This window comes from Chrysochloris asiatica, unplaced genomic scaffold, assembly GCF_000296735.1.
Source record: "Chrysochloris asiatica unplaced genomic scaffold, ChrAsi1.0 scaffold00011, whole genome shotgun sequence".
NCBI classification, from domain to species: Eukaryota; Metazoa; Chordata; class Mammalia; order Afrosoricida; family Chrysochloridae; genus Chrysochloris; species Chrysochloris asiatica.
The window spans coordinates 12,910,875-12,925,901 of NW_006408529.1; the positions used below are offsets into that span (position 1 = coordinate 12,910,875).

General features: G+C 41.0%; 1 pseudogene; it reads left to right on the forward strand.

Annotated features, from left to right (window-relative positions):
- The first annotated feature begins 1,804 nt into the window (after window positions 1-1,804).
- Window positions 1,805-2,361, forward strand: LOC102832037 (annotated as a pseudogene).
- Window positions 2,362-15,027: the final 12,666 nt, after the last annotated feature.

The following is a 15,027-nucleotide window of genomic DNA, read 5'->3' on the forward strand; positions in this document are numbered from 1 at the left end:
TGACTGGGGAGTTTGAACCACCGACCTTATGATTCAAATGACTTTGCGGTTCAGTGCTTATACCACAGTGCCTTGTTGTTGTTAGGTGCCATTGAGTCGGTACTGACTCATAGTGACCCTATGCACAATAGAACGAAACACTGCCCAGTTCTGGGCCAACCTCATAATTGTTGCCACGCTTGATCCCATTGATGCTGCCATTTTGCCAATGCATCTCTCTGGGGTCTTCCTCTTTTTCTCTGACCCTCCACCTTACCAAACATGTTATCCTTCTCTAGTGACTGGTCCCTCCTGACAATGTGTCCAAAGCATGAGAGACGAAGTTTGGCCATCCTGGCCTCCAAGGAGCACTCTGGTAACACAGATCTGTTGGTTCTTGTGGCAGCCCATAGCACTTTCAATATTCTCCTCCAACACCATAACTCAAGTGTAAACTACCTGTACCACCCAGGGACCTTATAAAGAAGAGAAGAAACACAGAGGGAAGATGGTCATGAGAAGATGGCGGGATTGCAGTAGCAGTAAGCCAAAGAATGCCTAGAAAGAGACTTGAAAAATCTTCCTCTAGAGTCTTTGAAGAGACGTATTGGCTCTGCTGACGCTGAATTTGGGCAACTGGCCTCCTGAAGTGTGAGTCAATCAATTTTGTTCTTGTAAGCCATCTAGTTTGTAGTATTTTTGTTACAGCAGTGCTAGGAAATGAATACAATGGTCAAAGTAAGAACACTGTAAGTAAAAAGTTGGAAAGCCTTCAGGATGTTTGTGTGAATGTGCAGAGGCAGACGGTCAGGGAACAAGGTACGTGGTACCAAGTTGTAGAACACTGGACATTCAAAAAAGAACAAGAGCAGCTTGAGAAGGTGCGGACAGGGACCTCAAGAGACAGCATGTGCTTTGAGAGAAGAGACGTGATGACTGGCCACCAAATATAAGAGTGACTTTTATTTTCCAGGCTCAAGGATCTGTGAGGCTCATGGATTCCACATTGTACTAATGAGTGGGCAATGAATTTTTCTTTCATAAATCCAGACTTCTTGCCACAATTTTCTTTGGAAATATATTCAGTAAAAATGAATTTAGTTCATTTTAACTGAGTGAAGGAGATGTTATTTATCATTGTTGTTAACTGCCATGCAGTTGGTTCCAACTTGTAGCGACCCTGAGGAGCAACTGGTGAGTTTGAACCATGTGATTCAAACCAGTGAAGGAGATATGAACCTTTAAAATCTGTGGCATCTGAAATGCAGTAAGAACCAGCATTAGCAGATGTTCACTTCTCCACCCTACCGCCTGCTTTAAAAATAAAAAGGCTCATTGCCATTGCCACCACACATCTGCCAGTGTGTCATACTGCGGTGGCTTGTGCATTTCTGTGATGCTGGAAGCTATGCCACAAGTATTTTAAATACCAGCAGGGTTACCCATAGTACACAGCTTTCAGATGAATTTCCAGACGAAGACTAGGAAGGAGAGACAGACTATTTCCAGTGATTTAGCCATTGAAAAGTTAAAGAATATAACAGTGGATCACTGTCAGATAGCACCAGAATATTAAATACTGAAACTGGCCTCCTGATGAAGAGCACCAGAATATTATCCGACATAGTGCCAGAAGATGAGCACTTTGGGTTGGAAGACACTCGAAATATGGCTGGGGAAGATGCCTCCTCAAAATAGAGTTGACCTTGATGACATGAACGGAGTAGTCTTTGGGACCTTCATTTGCTGATGTAACACAACGCAAAATGAAGAGAAACAGCTATAAATATCCATTAAAAATCAAAACTAGGGAGAGCGTGATCCTGCAAAGATGAATCCTTTGATGTAAGGGAAACTGATCAATGAGCTGAATGAGCAAGAGGTACAGCTTGGGGTGGCCGATTTAGGTGTCCTGGCATTCCGAGTACAAGGATAGCGCCTAAATCTTCCTAGGGGGGCTTCCATATGCACTGTGTGTTTTCACAGCATGGAGAGGTTGTTAACATCAATCTCGTGAGGGACAAGAAAACTGGGAAGTCCAAAGGCTTCTGTTTCCTGTGTTATGAAGACCAGAGAAGCGCAATTCTGGCTGTTGATAATTTTAATGGGATCAAGATGAAAGAATGAACCATTCAAGTGGATCATGTGTCTAACTATCATGCTCCTAAGGACTTAGGAGAGGTAGATGATATGGCCAAAGAACTCTAGGAGAAGAGCTGTGGGGCTCAAACCCCCTCACCGAGTTCATCGGAGGGCTCTGACAAGGACAAATCCACAAAGAAGTACAAAAAAGACAAAAAGAAAACCAGAGAAGGGTCCAGAGAAGGCTGGAAGCCCTGCCCAGCTCCCCTGAAGTCAGGGCGGCCTGGCATGATGGAATGACAGACCCAGAGAGGGAGCCCAAGGAGAAATTTAAACATGATCACAAATCCTGGAGCAGGAAGGAGGAAATAGAGGAAATACCTGGGAACCAGACAGAGGTCAAAGCTCAGACATATATTCTAGCTGGCACAATTGTTGTGCTGAAGGGCACAGTCACAGAAGTAGAAGCAGGAGCGGAGAGAGATCCCACAGGCACAGGAGGGCCTGCCATTCCCGGGGCCCGGAGGTCTCTAATCCCAGTGACCACAGGCACCACTGAGACCATGGCCTACTCACAAGATTTGGGACTGAACTGGATTTGAAAATGAGATCAAATTCAGTTCTACTTTCTGATTTTCTGTTTCTGTATTTAAAGTCTCTGAGGCGGTATTCTTTTATCTCCCTGAGTTTTATAATTTCAGTGGGAGAGGGCTGTCATTTCTATAGCTAAGCATCCGTTGGCCTTGGGAATAGACTTGTACTTATCAGTCTAACTTTCGGCTCATAAATACGGCCCTTAAGCCTGAAGACCCCAGTTTATGATGAGATTTTCAAGGAAGGAAACAGATCTGGCAAGCCTTGAATCCCTGGTCTCTGTGCTAGAGGCTTAGATCTCAGCCTTTCCAGTTGACAAGTAGAGAGATGCGACTTGTCTAGACTAAGACACCTGGGTGCTCATTCTTGAGACCATCCAGCCTCTCACCCCCTTTTTTAAAACGGAATTTTTTGTACATTTCTCTTCAGTTTTGTTGATAGGCATGCATCTCCCGCCACCCTCACTACTTATCTGTATCTTTTTACTGAGGTGAACTGAACATAAAATAGTGACGTTAACAACAGTCACCGAATTGTTCAGCTGCCTTCTCCATGTCGAGTTCAAAATGTTTTTAATCGGCAGGCTTGCCCAGCGGTCCCTCCCACCTCCAATCTACTCTGTCTTTGTGGATTTACCAGTTCTGGATATTTTTAGATAAATGGAATCATGCAATATGGTGACACAGTGGCTAAGTGCTGGACTGCTAACCAAAAGGTTGGCATTTGGAACTCAGCAGCCGCTCTGCAGGAGAAAGGCGGCCTATCTGCTCCCGTAAAGATTACAGCCTTGGAAACCCTGTAGGATAGTTGTATTCTGTATTCTTAGAGGGCTGCCGAGAGTCAGAATTCAGGATAATGCATTTGAGATTCATCCCTGCTGTAGCCTGTATCAAAATATCAATGTCTGCATACTAACTACTCTATTGGATGTATAAGGCATCCTGGTGGCACTGTGGATTAGGTATTGGGCTGCTTCAAACCCACCAGCCTCTGCTGGGGGAAGATGAGGTTGGTTACTTCCATAAAGATTTACTGTCTCAGAAATCCTAAATAGGGTCGCTATGAGTCTGAATTAATGTGATGGTACTGTCTCTTTTTTTCATTGTTTTTACATGCCTTTCATTTGATTCAATGTTTTATAGTTTTTAGTGCATAAGTCTGGTGCTTTTTTTGGTTAAATTTATTCTGAAGTGTTTTATACTTTTTGATGCTTTTTAAAATGGAATGGTTTTCTTACTTTTTAGATTCTTCTGTGCTTGGATATAGAAATGCAAATGTTTTTGTTTTAAACTTTACAGAGCTTTAATTCACTTGTCATGTAATTGACCCATTTAAAGTATACAATTAAATGGATTTTAGTATTAAGTATTAGTATTAAGTATGAACCTAGGAAACTTGGAAGTCATAAAAAATGAAATGGCGCACATAGACATCGATATCCTAGGCATCAAGGAGCTGAAGTGAACTGGTATTGGTCATTTTGAATCTGAAAACCACTCGGTTTACTATGCCAGAAATGACAAATTGAAAGGCATGGCATCGCATTAATCATCAAAAATAATGGATCAAGATATATGTTCAAGTATAATGCTATCTGTGATAGGATAATATCCATACACATACAAAGACCAGTTAATACAGTATTCAAATTTGCTCACCAACCACTAAAACCAATCATGATGAAATTTAAGAATTCTATCAACTTCTTCACTCTGAAATTGCTCAAACATGTAATTGAGATGTATTGATGATTACTGATTGGAATGCAAAGGTTGGAAACAAACAGGAAGGATCAGTCATTGGAAAATATGGTCTTGGTGATAGAAACTGGAGATCAGATGATAGAATTTTTCATGACCAATGACTTGTTTATTGCAAACACCTTTTTTAAACAACATGAAAGATGACTACACATATGGACCTCACCAGATAGAAGATACAGATATGAAATCAACTACATCTGTGGAAAGAGATGGTGAGAAAGGAAAATAGTCAGTCAAAACAAGGCCAGGGACACTGGAATAGATCATCCATTACTCACATGCAAGTTCAAGCTGAAGCCGAGGACAATTAAAACAAGTCCACAAGATGACCTTGAACATACCCCACCTAAATTTAGAGATCATCTCAAGAATGCATTTAATTAGACACAAATGACAGAAGACCAGAAAAATTGTGAGATGACATCAAGAACATCATACGGGAAGAAAGCAAAAGGTCATTAAGAAGACAAGGAAGACAGAAAAGACCAAAATGGATGTCAGAAGAGATTCTGAAACTTGCTTTCCAGAGTAGAGATGCTAAAGCAAATAGAAAAAATGAGGTAAAATAGTTGAATAGAAAATTTCAAAGGGCAGCTCAAGAAGACAAAGTCAAATACTATAATGAAATGTATAAAGATTTGGAATTAGAAAACCAAAAGGGAAGAACATGCTCAGCATTTCTCATGCTGTAGAAATTGAATAAATAATTCAGACCTGGACTTGAAATACTGATGGATTCCATGGGCAAAATACTGAATGATCAGAAAGCATCAAAAGAAAATGGAAGGAATATACAGAGTTGCTGTTCCAAAAAGAAACAGTTGAAGTTCAACCATTTCACAAAGCAGTATATGATCCTGAGCCAATGATACTGAGGGAATAAGTTCAAGGTGCTCTGAAGGCTATGACAAAGAACAAGACACCAGGAATTGATGGAATACAAATTGAAATCTTTCAGCAAACTGATGAAGCACTGGAGGCGCTCACTAATCTATGCCAAGACATTTGGGAGACAATTACCTGGCTAGGTAGATTGGAAGAGATCATATTTGTGTCCATTCCAAAGAGAGGTGATCTAATGGAATGTAGAAATCATCAGACAGTATCATTAACATGGCATAAAAGTAAAATTTTGCTTAATTCAAAAGTGGCTGCAACTGTACATTCACAAGGAACTGCCAGAGGTTCAAGTCAGATTCAGATGCGGATGTGGAACGAGGAACATCATTGCTAATGTCAGACGGAACTTAGTTGAAAGCAAAGAATACCAGAAAAATGTTTAACTATGCTTTATTGACTAAGCAAAGGCTTTCAATTGTGTGTAATATGACAACTTATGGTGAGCATGGCGGAGAATGTGTATTTCTGAACACTTAATTGTGCTCATGAGGAACTTGTATATAGACCAAGAGGCAGTAGTTCAAATAGAACAAGGGAACACTGAATAATTAAAATTAGGAAAGGTGTGTGCCAAGATTGTTGTCTTTCACTATACTTATTCAGAGAAGCTGGATTACATGAATAAAAACATGGTATCAGGGTTGGAGGAAGATATGTAGATGATACAGCCATGCTTGCTTAAGTGAAGGACTTAAAATACTCACTAATGAAGACCAAAGACCTTGGTATTGGTTACACCTCAATGTAAGGCAAACAAAAATCCTCACCACTGGACCAAAAAATAACATCATGATAAATGGAAAAAGATTGAAGTTGTCAAAGACTTCATTTTGTTTGGAGCAACCATCAACACTCATGGAAGCAGGTCAAGAAATCAAATGACTTGCGGCATTACCCAAATCTGCTGCACAAGACCTCTTTAAAGTGTTGAAGAGCAAAGATGTCAGTCTGAGGACTACGGTACACCTCACTCAAGGCATGGTATTTTCAATAACCTCATATGCATGTTAAAGTTGGACAATGAATAAATAAGACTGTAGAATTGATGCATTGGGATGAATTGTTGGAGAATAATACTGAAAGTACCATGGACTGCCAAAAGAAAAACCAATCTGTGTTGCAAGAAGTACAGCCAGAATGCTCCTTAGAAGCTAGGATAGTCAGACTCTCATAATTAGTCTCCATAGTTCGGACATGTTATCAGGAGTACATCATGCTTGATAATGTAGAGGGGTCAGTTAAAAAGAGGAAGACCCCCAACAAGATAGATTGGGGCAGTAGCAGCAGTAATGGACTCAAGTGAAGCATCAATTGTGGAGACGGTGCAGGACTGGGCAGTGTTTTGTTCTGTTGTGCTTAAGGTCTCCATGTGTTGGTACCAACTTGACAGCACCTAAGAACAACTTTGCCATTAAATCTGACTCATACTGCCTCATAAAGCAAAGCAGAATTTCCTCATAAAGTTTCCAAGGCTGTAATCATTATGAGATGTTGAGGGCCAGGCGGTTGAGGGGGGAGTTCTGGTGCCACAGTGGTTAATTGTTTGATTGTTAATGAAAGGTTGAAGTTCTAACCCACCAGCTATTCCATGGAGATATAGCAGTCTACTTACATACAGATTACAGCCTTGGAAAGTCTATAGGGCAGTTCGACTCTGTCCTATAGGCTTGCTACGAGTCTGAATCAACTTAACAGGACAGTGGGTTTAATCTTTATGGAAATAGACTGCCACATCTTTCTCCTGAGTGACTGGTGGGTTTGAACCCTGACCTTTCTGTTAGCAGCTGAGTGCTACACTTCTGTTCCTCCAGGTTTCCTTCCAATTACTTGACTCGGATGGATTTGGAACACTAAGAACAAACAAACAGTCACAGAGAAAATGAAGCACTGATCTGCACAGCACAGGCAAGGAAGCAGCATTATCTACCTTAACAAAGAGGTTGACAAAGTTGATCATCATCAAAGTCAACTTCTAATATCTTGTCATCTCCATCCATAGGCACCATCAGACACTTACCTGATACATGGTGCTGTTATTGTTAACTGCTGTCAAGTCTCATAGAGACCCTGTATAGGGTTTCTGTGATTGTAAATCTTTACAGGAGCAGAAAGCCTCATCTTTCTCCCGAGGGGCAGCTGGGATTCAAACTGCAGACCTTGCGTGTAACCCACTATGCCATGCCACCAGGACTCCCTACTGATACATAGCTGTCACTCAATTAGTATGTGAAGATCCATTGTTGTGGATTAAATTGTGTTTCCCCCCAAAACAACATTCAGTTCTAACCCCTTGCAACCAATGAATATTACCCTGTTTGGAAACAGAGCTTTTCTTTTGTTATGTTAATTCCACCTTACTGGAGAATTGTTGTTAGGTTCCCTCAAGTTGGTTTTGATTCATAACCACCCTATGCACAATGGAAGGAAATACTACCCAGTCCTGTGCCACCCTCACAATTGTTATGTTTGAGCCCATTGCTGTAACTGTGTCAATCCATCATTTTGAAGATCTTCCTCTCTTTCACTGACCCTCCACTTTACAAGCATGATGTCCTTCTCCAGGGACTGGTCCCTTCCTAACAACACATCCAAAGTACGACAGGTGAAGTCTTGCCATTCTCATTTCTAAGGAGCATTCAGACTGTACTTCTTCCAAGGCAGAATGGTTTGCTCTGGCAGTCCATAGTACTTAAAATATTCTCCAACACCATAATTTAAATTTATCGATTCTTCTTTCGTCTTTTTTATTCATTGTTCAACTTTGACATGCATATGCAGATATTCAAAATACCATGGCTTGAGTCAGATGCACCTTAGTCCTCAAAGTGCTATCTTTGCTTTTTACCACTTTGCAGAGGTCTTTTGCAGTAGGTATGACCAATGCATCATTTGATTTCTTGACTGTTGCTTCCATGAGCAATTGACTGTGGACACAAACAAAATGAAGTATTTGATCATTTTAATCTTTTCTTTTTATCGTGATGTTATTTATTGGTCCAGTTGTGAGGATTTTCGTTTTGTTTACACTGAGGTGCAATTTATACTTAGGACTAGTCTTTGGTCTTCATCAGTTAAGTATTTCAAGTTCTCTTTGCTTCCCTCAAGCAAGGTTGTGTCATTTGCATAGGTTGTGAACGGATCTTCTTCCAATGCTGATGCTTTGGTCTTCTTCATATAATCCAGTTCCGCAGATTATTTGTTCAGAATACAGACTGAATAAATATGGTGAAAGGATACAACCCTGGCACACACCTTTCCTGATTTTGAACCATTCCATATCCCTTTGTTCTGTACGTCTACATACAACTGTTCTGGAATTCCACTTCACAATGTTATTCATAGTTTGTGATGACACACACAGTCAAATGCTTTTGCATAGTCAATAAGGCACATGTACACATCTTTCTGGTATTCTCTGCTTTCATCCAAAGTCCATCTGTTATCAACAATGACATCTCGTTCCATGTCCTCTTCTGAATCCGGCTTGAATTTCTGGCACCTCCCTGTATTGTTGCAACTATTTTTAATTATCTTCAGCAAAATTGTACTTACATGTGATATTAATGATACTGTTAAATAAATTCTGCATTCTGTTGCATCAACTTTCTTTGGAATGGGTACAAATGGATCTATTCCAATCAGTTGGCCAGGTAGCTGTCTTTTAAATCTTTTGGTACTGATGACTGAGCACTTTCAATGTTACATCAGTTTGTTGAAAGATTTGTTTGTATTCTGTCAGTTCTTGTTGTTGTTGTTGTTGTTAAGTGCCGTCGAGTTGGTTCCGACCCATAGCGACCCTGTACAGGGTTTCCAAGGGTGTAAATCCTTACAGGAGTAGAAAGCCTCATCTTTCTCCCGCGGAGCGGCTGGTTTGGAGCCTTGTTTTTCACCAATGCCTTCAGTGTAGCTTGGATTTCTACATTTAGTACCATAGGTTCTTGATCATATGCTACCTGTGAAATGGTTGAACATTAACCAATCTTTTTGGTATAGCGATGCTGTGTATTCCTTATTTTGATGCTTTCTCTGCCATTCAATATTCTGTCCATGTTATTGTTGAGTGCTGTAGAGTCAGTTTCAACTCATAGTGACCCTGTATAGGGTTTCCAAGGAGTAACTGGTAAGTTTGAACTGCCGATCTTGTGGTTCACACCGATCTTATAGTTCAGCACTTTATCCGACAGCATACCAGGACTCCCATTTTTGTCCATAGAATCCATTGATATTGCAACCCAAGGCTTGAATTATTCAAATTTATACACCAATCACTAAAGCCAGTGAAGATGAAACTGAAGAAATGTACCAACTTCTTTAATCTGATATTGATCAAACATGCAATCAAGTTGCATTGATAATTATTGGTGATTGGAATGTGAAAGATGGAAACAAAGAGGAAGGATCAGTAGTTGGAAAATATTGTTGTTGTTGTTGTTGTCAGGTGCAACCGACTCATAGCGACCCCATGCACAGCAGAATGAAACAATGTCCAATCCTGGGCCAACCTCACTACCACTGCCACACTTGAGTCCATCAATGATGCCACCTGGCTGATCCATCTCGTTAGAGGTCTTCCTCTTTTCCTCTGACCCTCCACCCTACCCAGCATGACATCCTTCTCCAACGACTGTTTCCTCCGGACAATATGTCCAAAGTAGGAGAGACGAAGCCTATCCATCCTGGCCTCCAAGGAGCACTCCGGCTGCACTTCTTCCAAAACAGATCTATTGGTTCTTTTGGCAGTCCATGGCACCCTCAGTATTCTCCTCCAACACCACAACTCAAAGGCATCAATTCTTCTACAATCTTCCTTATTCACTGTCCAGCTTTCGCATCCATATGAGGCTATTGAAAACACAATGGCCTGGGTCAAGCGCACCTTAGTCCTCAAGCTGACATCTCTGTTCTTCAATACTTTATAAAGTTCCTGTGCAGCAGATTTGCCCAGTGCAATATGTCGTCTGATCTCTTGACTGCTGCTTCCACGAGAGTTGATAGTTGATCCAAGAAGAATGAAGTCCTTGACAACTTCAATCTTTTCTCCATTGATAAGAATGTTGTTTATTGGTCCAGTGGTGAAGATTTTTGTTTTCTTGACATTGAGATGTAATCCATATCCAAGACTGTGCTCTTTGATCTTCATAAGTAAATGTTTCAAGTCCTCTTCACTTTCAGCGATCAAGGTTGTATCATCTGCATATCGCAGGTTGTTAATGAGTCTTCCTCCAATCCTGATGCCACGTTTTTCTTCGTAGAACCCAGCTTCTCGTATTATTTGCTCAGCATACAGGTTGAATAAGTATGGTGAAAGAATACAACCCTGTCTCACACCTTTCCCAATTTTAAAACATTCAGTGTTCCCATGTTCTGTTCGAACAACTGCTTCTTGGTTTAAGTACAGATTTCTTAGAAGTATAATTAAGTGTTCTGGAATACTCATACTTCTCAATGTTGTCCATAGCTTGTCATGATCCACACAATTGAAAGCCTTTGCGTAGTCAATAAAGCACAGGTAAACATCCTTCTGGTATTCTCTTTTAGCCAAGCTCCATCGGACATCAGCAATGATATCTCTCGTTCCACGGCCTCTTCTGAATCCAGCTTGAACCTCTGGAAAATATAGCCTTGCTGATATACATGATGCTGGTGATTGCATTACAGAATTTTGCAAGACCAACAGCTTAGTCATCGCAAATACCTCTTTTCAACAATTCAAGTGGTAACTGGTGGCGGTGTGCTATGGAGTCAGTTCTGACCCATAGTGACCCTGCATATGGTTTCCGAGGCTGTAAATCTTTATGGGAACTGAAAGCCTCATCTTTCTCCCATGGAACAGCTGGTAGTTTCGAACTGCTGGCCTTGAGGTTAGCAGCCTGACTCATAATTATACATGTGGATGGAGCTCACCAGATAAAATACACAGGAATCAAATCAACTACATCTGTGGGAAGAGATGATGGAAAAGCTTAGTATCATCAGCCAAAACAAGGTTAGGGGCTGACTATGGAACAGATCATCAATTACTCACATTCAAGTTCAGGCTGAAGCTGAAGAAAATTGAAACAAGTTCACAAAGCCAAAATCTGATTTTGAATATGTTGTTGTTGTTAAGTGCCGTCAAGTTGGTTCCAACTTCTAATGACCCAGTATAGGGTTTCTGAGGAGCAGCTCATGGGTTTGAACCACCAACCTTGTGGTTAGTACTCTAGGGCTTATCCTACAGCACCACACCAGGACCTTGAGTATACCCCACTTGAATTTAGAGACCATCTCAAGCACAGATTTGATGCATTAGACACTAAGGACCAAAGCCCAGAAGAGTTGTGAGATGACATCAAGAACTCATTGAGGGCTTGTGCGCAGAGCTTCCGAGGCTGCTAGATGCCTGACTGTCACCATGAAGTTCAACTCCTTTGTGACCTTGAACTGCAACGAAAACCACAAACACCACTTCAATGTTCCTTCACACGTGCACAAGAAGATCATGTCATCCCCACTGTCCAAGGACCTGTGGCAGAACGATGAGGTGCAGGTGGTTCAAGGACACTACAAAGGTCAGCAGATTGGCAAGGCAGTCCAGGCATACAGAAAAAGAGCATGTTATCTACATTGAGAGAGTGCAGAGCAAGAAGGCTAATGGGACAACTGTCCATGTGGGCATTCACCCGAGCAAGGTGGTTATCACAAGGCCCAAATTGGACAAAGATCAAAAAAACAATTCTTGAACGCAAAGCCAAATCTTGACAAGTTGGAAAAACAAAAGTTAAATATAAAGAACTTATTGAGAACATGGAAGAATGAACATAATCCATTGTTTAACCCTAGATTTCTAGCCTAGTGTGTGTTCCTTAGAAACACACAAAGTCATCTTCCACGTGAGTTTGAAATACTTCATTTCCATCTTGTTCTGTTATTGCTGTGTGGCTCTGTAAATCTTCTTTTGCAACTTTGATTATCAATATTATGAACAAAAAATGGAAATGTTTCCTAGTTGCAAAAATAAAAAAAGAACTCATTCAGCAATAAAGCAAAAGGTCATTAAAAGGAAAGAAAATACAAAAATGGATATAAGAGACTCTGAAACTTGCTTTTAAGTGTAGAGAAGCTATAGCAACTGGAAAAAATTATGTAAAAGAGCTGAGCAGAAGATTCCAAAGGGCAGCTTGAGAAGACAAAGTGAAGTATTATAATGAATTGTGCAAAGACCTAGAGTTAGAAATCCAAACGGGAGGAGGAACATGCTCAGCATCTCTCAAGCTGAAAGAACTGAAGAACAAGTCAAGCCTTGGGTTGCAATATTGAAGGATTACTAGAGCAGGGTAGTTCCTATAAACCTAATTCTTTCTGAGTGGTGTCCTTTAAGAAGGGAAACAGACACAGAGGCACACACACACACACACACAAGGAAAGGCAGACTGTGTGGTAACAGGGGCTGAAGCATAGAAAAGTCCAGAAACACCTGAGATCACTGGTAACTATTAGCAAGACCTTCCTCTTACTGCTGATGCCCTAAATTTGAACTGTTAGTAACCAGAACTGGGAGAAAGTAAATTTCTGTCCTTTAAAGGCACCCTCTTAGTGTTTTTTTTTTTTTTTCTTACTTCGTGTATTTTTATTATCACAGCATTAAGAGGGTCAGCAAAGAAGAGGAAGAGCCTTAACGAGTTGGATTGACAAAGTGGCTGCAATAATGCGCTCAAATGACTGTGAGGATGGTGCCGGACTGGGCAGTGTTCCCTCTGTTGTACATGGGGCTATTAGGAGTTGGAACCAACTCAATGGCACCTAACGGAAAACTAAGACACCATGGTCTCCTGGTGAAATAACAGTAGCCAAGACCCCTCCAGCTATAGGTCTTTCCAGATCAATTCTGGGGCATTCTTTATCCAATCTAAACATTTTCCTCTAAATGTGATCCTGGCTCCAAAAAGTCTGGGACTCAGCATTACTTTGCCTGCATCTCCTCAGAGAGCAATAATATGGATTCCCAAGGAGCAGCTGGTGAGGTTGAACCCCCAACCTTGTGGTTCAAATCAACCTTGCAGTCCAGCGCATTGACACACAGCGCCACACCAGGACTCCAGCAATCATCTAGCTCAGACAAAAGATAAGTTTGCAAGAACAGTCAGTTGAGATTTCTGGTCCTCCCACTAAGCCTTAGGCAGGCTTCCTGGCTGATGATTTGCTGAAATGACTAGTTTTAGCATTGCCTTGCTATAACGGACAAAACAAATGAAAACTGGGTTAAGTATTAAGCTTCTTATCATGTCGCCATTAAGAAATACCTTTTCTGCATTCCTAGAGTCCTTCTGCATTGATCTACTCTTCAACCTAAATATTTTAAATTCTCAGGTAGATCTTTGTGTTCGAAGGAAAAAAAAAAAAGGACAGGACACAAGAGCTCTAAATCTATGGTCAGGCCAGCCTACATTTTTATTCATTAGTTCCCCTGAGCCTTGATCATCTCTTTCCATGCCTGTTCTGTTATTTTGCTTCATTTCTTAATTCAGGAAAAGATGACTAATATATTAGATCACTTTCATGACTGGGTCATGTTGGGTTTCAGAAATCTTTTAGGATAGACTCCTTTAAAAAAAAATAAAACAAAAACCTAAGAAAGGCGTAAAATGTCAGGGAAATGGAGTCCCTGTCATTTCACTCACAAATTTTGCCTTTTAAATGTATTTCCTCTACCAAGGGTTCAGTGAAAGCTGGTTTTCTTATTGTCATTTATTAGCCATGACAGGCAGAAATACTCCTTTTATTGTCCCAATTCTTGTGTGATGCCACAATTCTCTTGTGATGCCTGCAAGGCAAAAGACTGCTCAAAACTCCTTTCCTTCTGGGATGTGTTTCCCAAAGGCAACAGTTCAAAGCAAACCTCTATTAACTAGAACACTGACATCTACAGAATTCTCTGGACAGGAGGTCTCCCCTGCTCTTGTAGTGATACCAGAAGCTCAGGCATAATTACATACACTCCAGCCACTAGGAGCTCAGGTTCAGCAAGAGTCTCTAGGTGAAGTCTCATATACCCACAGTGAGGGCATCTCCACCACATAAACAATCTACACAGACTGACAACATAAAATACTTCCATCTCAGCAAGGGTCCTTCACTGTTAACCTGCCCCAACAGGAAAAATACAAATGTATTCCCCCCCCACTAATATCCAATATAAGGAGCTCTGGTAGCGTAGTGGTTACGAATCGGGCTGCGAACCGCAAGGTCAGCAGTTCGAAACTACCAGCTGCTCCGCAGGAGAAAGATGAGGCGTTCTGCTCCTGTAAAGATTAACAGCCTTGGAAACCCTGTGCAGGGTCGCTATGAGTCGGAATCGACTCCACGGCACACAACAACAATATCCAATATAACAAATTAGGACAAAATATTATTAGCAAAATTTAATAACTAGGCCAACTATGGGCTTTATTGACAAGAGCCCTGGTGGATAAACTCTGAAGTGCTAGTGACAAGGTTGGTAGTTCAAACCCACCAGTGGATGGCCCATGGAAAAAATGAGGCTGTCTGCTCCCGTAAAGATTTATTGTCATGGAAACCCTATACAGGGTCTTTACAAGTTGGAATTGCTTCCTTGATGGGAGTGGGTTTTGTTTTTATAAACAAAATGGGCTTTATTAGCCCCTAACAGTTCAAGCTCACCAGTTGCTCCTCAGAACCTCTATACAGGGTTGCTATGGATCACAATCGA